Below are 6,278 nucleotides of genomic sequence, written 5' to 3'. Positions count from 1 at the left end.
GCATCAAAAGGGGCAAGGTGGATTGGTGAACCAACAAACAAAACACAATCCAAGGTGAAAAAATAGCAAAGTCCACATACTGTTTGTATTCCTCCAACATATCATCAAACCTATGCAGTGATCCCACTACTGAGGTCAGTTCTACACTAAGTTAGGCTAAATCTCACCTAATCTTATCCTTGTCCACACACACACACACAATGCCATCGAATAAGACCCCCCCCCCCCCCCCCCCGCCGGCTATACGCAACCAAGTGTATCTTTACCCTGTGTTTCAATGTAGACTATTGCCACATTTATTTTAACAGTAAACCTTTCTTGCCTCACCATCAGCAGCTGTTAGACTATTGTAGTGAATCACACCTGAGCCATCATACATGAATCATATCTTTAAAGGACGTGTGAAAGTAAACAATGTGATAAAGAACATTTTACAACAACCAACAACAGGACACTGTGCTTGAAGGCTGAAATTGTCGTACGCGACGGCTGCAACCATTTCATGGCTTCACAATAGTTATGGAGTACAAAACTAGACGTTGAGTAATCGCTCGACATACATCGCGTACAATAACTGATAGTCTGCTTTGCCAGTCCAAACGTATTCGCTATTTTTCGTAGACTTCCCTTGTCCACGGGAGCCCGCATTGTCGTTGTCTCCCCTTTAACAAATGGACAAAGTTTCTCACTGAGTAGAATCACAGCTGACCTGGACATTCGAAAGTTCTCTTGCCGTTCCTCTGACACAACACACTCGGTGACAAACATATCCCACCAGGCTGCCGTTCTTCCAGGCCTTATCCAAAACTGTCGCTCAACATTGCCATGTTGCCGTCTGAGCTGCAATCGCTGGTTTCCTTCTCTTAAGGTATTGATGTGTGATTTCCAAAAGCATCTGTAGATGTACAAGAAGGTGAAACACTGGCATGTCTGGATGACTCGCCTCCATCTTTCTAGAGGTTGCCGCCGAGTTACCGAACGGGTTGTTATGAAGCAGGCTGTGGCGCGTCCTTTCTGATGTCACTTCCTGTGTGGGGCGCGGTCTTTCTGATGTCACTTCCTGTGTGGGGCGCGGTCTTTCTGATGTCACTTCCTCTCCGAACTCAGTTTGTAAACGATCAATGTGTCCATACAAAGCTAAGAGCCGGAGATTCAAGAAATAGACAGCGCACTTACCCGTGTAAAAAATTGTCCGAGGAGGGGTAACTGAAACAGTGACTTAGTGTGGCTAAAACGAGGCTCAGGCTAAATAATTATTCGTTTAAGGCAAGGGTCCCCAAACTTTTTGACTCGGGGGCCGTATTGGGTTAAAAAAATTTGGCCGGGGGCCAGGCTGTATACATATATATATATATATATATATATATATATATATATATATATATATATATATATATATATATATATATATATATATATACCAGTGACGTGCGGTGATGTTGATGGCTGGTGAGGCACTGACTTCATCACAGTCAGATTTACAAACATATGAACCCTAAAGAGTATCTTATTCACCATTTGATTGGCAGCAGTTAACGGGTTGTGTTTAAAAGCTCATACCAGCATTCTTCCCTGCTTGGCACTCAGCATCAAGGGTTGGAATTGGGGGTTAAATCACCAAAAATGATTCTCAGGCGCGGCGCCGCTGCTGCCCACTGCTCCCCTCACCTCCCAGGGGGTGAACCAGGGGATGGGTCAAATGCAGAGGACAAATTTCACCACACCTAGTGTGTGTGTGACAATCATTGGTACTTTAACTTAACTTTAACTTTACACATAGAAACTGTAGCACACAAAAAAGCACATTTAATAAAAAAAACTTTATTATGGTCTTACCTTTACTTAGAAATTAAGTCCACAACTAAAGCCCTCACTTCAACTTTCCACGTGCAAGATTGAATCTATTTAAAAAAGTGTAACCGAGGGTTTATAAATGTCACCTATACTGTATGAAACTACAAAATAACAAACATGGAGGCTCCAGTTTACACGAGGACCACTTTATTTACCTTCTTTCAAAAACCTCCGCAACGTGACATCACTTCCGCTCTTAGCGCCTTCAAAATAAGAGCTCAAGGCATATACTGTATAACAGCGCATAACAGGAACTTAACATCACAAAGAGGAAAGCCCATGAAAATAGGTTACAAAAGTTATTTAATAAGAAGCCAAAAAGTGCAAAAACAATAATGTTCGTGTTGGAGGAGTTGTGAATTAGGTACACCTGCAGTCTGCAGGTGTATCTAATGTTGTGTCCCTGCAGTCATTCACAACTCCTCCAACACCAACATTATTGTTTTTGCACTTTTTGGCTTCTTATGAAATATTTTTTTTAAATAGATTCAATCTTGCACGTGGAAAGTTTAAGTGTGGGCTTTAGTTGATACAACAATTCTACGGCGGAGGTGCCGGAGGCGAGCCTCAGCCAGTGCGTCTTTTGCAGTCGTTTTATGATCGCTCAGCACAAGAAATACTTTACACACATACAGTTGTTGACAAAATACACTGTACATTATATACCTCAGCTAACTAAACTATGGAAATGTATAATATAGTTCATATAGCAATACAGTCTCACTGCACAGCAGGCCAGCAGTTAGCCGAGTCATTGCGCAATCTATGTTGCGGCACTGAGTGACGTGCCTCAACTGGCTGCTGTTCACCGCACCATCTCTTCTCAGTATTTGAACGGCAAATGTGAAAATTCAGCGATTTTGGATAAAAATAATCTAAAACTGGTGAAGTTAAATGGAAAATAACTTTATAGTATAATCACTGGATACGTATAACAATTACATTTTTTTTTTTTCTTTTTACATTTTTTTTCTTTCCATGATGGCAGGTGAGGCCCCGCCTCACCTGCCTCTAGTGACTGCACGTCACTGATATATACAGTATATATATACATTGTCTTTATAATCCGTTTTGTCATTTAACATCAATTAACATTGATGTTCATCAACATTTAACATCGTCACGTTATCGATGGGAAAATTCAATTTTAGACAATATGATTTGCCTGAGCGGCTAGGAGACACCAAGAGTAACAAGCGGTAGAAAATGGATTAGAAAGGAAAGATTAAAAAAAATAAATAAATAAATAAACATTTTTTTAACTTGGGACTTCCTGGGGGCCGGATTTTGGATGCTGGGGGGCAGGATCCGGCCGGCGGGCCGTAGTTTGGGGACCCCTGGTTTAAGGGGTTATCTGGCTTAGGGTAGACATAGCCTAAGTGGGCTGTGCGAATGGCTTAAATAGTCCTCAGGTATTTTTTTTTTTCCATTTTTTCATTTATTTATTTATTTCAGGCAATGACATAAAAAAAAATAATAAAAAAAAGTACAAAGTTGACAACACATAATAATATAAATTAATATAGTACAAAAGGTAATGTATAGTATGTAATGCATGATTGTCCAGTTTTGCCTGAAAGGGAGTGGGAAGAAGATAATTTATTTAATCCCACCCCCAGTTCTCTAATGATGCTAGCAGCTACAAAACATAATCTTAATCACCCCCAGGTGAAGAAGACAGCGCTAAACAGCAGGGGTGAAGCTACTGTAAGAGCAACACGAACAGAACAGGACGTGGACATAAAATAAGAGCACAAGACAGGAAAAGAACTGAAATACAGAAAAACACCCAAAAAGCTAAACAAAGAATGACCCGCCGCAGCAGGTCATAACAGAGATATTTATAAAAATAATCTTGTCTTCCTTCATTCTTACTCCAAAGGAGCCGTTTGGAATTTTCTAGCTGAATGTATTTGTCCTTTCAATTTAGACAGAAAAATGTACTGAATGCAACAAGATGTTCCAAGCATTTTTTTGTGGTTATTAAAAAAAAAAAGTTTGAATATCCACTTGACGCAAGTTATCCATCAGTCAAAAAAATTATATAGCGGCCGGACCTGTGGGGCTTGGGGGAGGGGATCAGCTGGTTCTTAGTGGGCGCCGGGGCTTGATCGCTGTCCCGCCGGCCGGTGAATGCATTTGTTGTTGTATATATGTGTGTGTGTGTGTGTGTGTGTGTGTGTGTGTGTGTGTGTGTGTGTGTGTGTGTGTGTGTGTGTGTGTGGATGGATGGATGTAGGTATGTAAATGTGTGTATGTATGTGTATGCATGTATGTGTGTGCATGTATGGGTATAGGTATGTGTGTGTTTATAGATGAGTATATGTATGTATGTATGTGTGTGTATATATATATATATATATACATATATATATATATGTACATATGCATATATGTGTGTGTGTATGTATATATATATATATATATATATATATATATATATATATATATATATATATATATATATATATATATATTTGTGGGGTACGCTCTGGGCCTGCTTGTCAGGCGGGGGTTGGCGCCTCAGGCTACTGCATCCGGGCTGCGTGTCTGGAGCTCCTGGGTCCCACCGTCCATCCCTTCCGGGTGCCCGTGTTGGTTGGGGCCTGCTGGGTCTAGTCCCCACGTCTATTGTGGCTGCTGGGGTAGTAACCTTGTGTGTCAGCTTGTCTGTGATCTTGTTTTAATTCTCTTTTTTATATATATATATTTTTATTTTTTTAATATATTTTCTTATTATTATGTTTATTTTTATTATTTTATTATTATTATTCATATTTTTTATTTTTCCCCTCCCTCAGGGGAGGGATTCGACAGGGCGGTTTTCTAGAAAATGGATGGATGGATGGGTTGCTGGTTGTTCCATCTCCATCGTTGGGGTGGGTGGTTCCGGTGGCCCCCATGCTGGGCGGTCCTGCGGCGGCCGACTTGGGTGGGGTGGCCTGGGGCGGGCCGTGGCGTGCTCTCCGGGGGTGGGGGGTGGGCTCGTGGGGGCCCGGTTGCTGGTGGGTTGGGGGCGATCTTCCCGTCCGGTTGCGAGGAGTCTCTGGTCCCCTCGGGCGGGGCGTCCTGCCTTTCTGCCCGTGTGGGGTGTGGTCTCTCGCTGGCTTGAGGGCTGGCTGTCCCCTGCTTCTCCCGTGTCTTGTCCTCTGCCGGGCGCATCTGTCTGCGGCCTGCTCTTCCAGGCGGCACGGTGGGCCGGGCTCTGGGGTTCCTGTCGCTGGCCGGCCTGGCTGCGTGGGGCCGGTGTGGGTTGGGCTCTCTGGGTGGCTGGGGCCATACTCTGGCTACCACACACACTGGGAGTCAAATATATTGTACATACAATTACACATATACTCACATACACACCGTGTACATACATATATACATACATACATACATACATACATACATACATACATACATACATACATACATACATACATAGGTACCTACGCTCCCACATACATTGGGACGGCGTGGCGCGGTGGAAGAATGGCCGTGCGCGACCCGAGGGTCCCTGGTTCAATCCCCACCTAGTACCAACCTCGTCATGTCCGTTGTGTCCTGAGCAAGACACTTCACCCTTGCTCCTGATGGGTGCTGGTTAGCGCCTTGCATGGCAGCTCCCTCCATCAGTGTGTGAATGTGTGTGTGAATGGGTAAATGTGGAAGTAGTGTCAAAGCGCTTTGAGTACCTTGAAGGTAGAAAAGCGCTATACAAGTACAACCCATTTATCATTTATTTATCATACACAAATACAGTACATACCTACATACTCAAAGTTCGTACATCCACACGCACATACATACATAGGTACCTACGCTCCCACATACATACACAAATACAGTACATACCTACATACTCAAAGTTTGTACATCCACACGCACATTCACTGTACAAACATACACATACACATACTGTACATATACATATATACACTCATGCATATAATCACATTTCATCAAACATAAATTAACGTTGTTACCCTATGGTAAACTGAGTAACACATGGCACACTGACAAAGTTTAACCTATTGTTACTATAACAATCTACAAGGTAATAGAGCTGGCTTCTCTTTCTTCCCCTCCATTTGTCTGCTTTCTTTTGTATCTCTAGTTATCATTACGTATATGTATTGTTGCATTTGAACAATTGTATTGTTGATAATAGAGGTAAATTATTGGTATTATTCGTTATCAATAGCGCTATTTCTATTGGTATTTGTATTGATCCATTTGTAGTGTAATAATGTTCATTGTCATTTCTGTATTATTTATTTCACTAACTGCTTCTTTGCTATCACTTTTACCATCATATTTGTACATATCGTATTTGCTGATTTTGTTCTATTGTTGTTGTTATTGCTTTTGTTGTTATTGTTGTGTTTGCTGTTGTTTTTGTCTCTCTGTCTTATCCCCCTCTTGTCCTCACAATGTCC

The sequence above is a fragment of the Nerophis lumbriciformis genome, linkage group LG12 (genome assembly GCF_033978685.3).
Source record: "Nerophis lumbriciformis linkage group LG12, RoL_Nlum_v2.1, whole genome shotgun sequence".
Taxonomy (NCBI): domain Eukaryota; kingdom Metazoa; phylum Chordata; class Actinopteri; order Syngnathiformes; family Syngnathidae; genus Nerophis; species Nerophis lumbriciformis.
Note: the sequence above shows the minus strand (reverse complement) of the source record.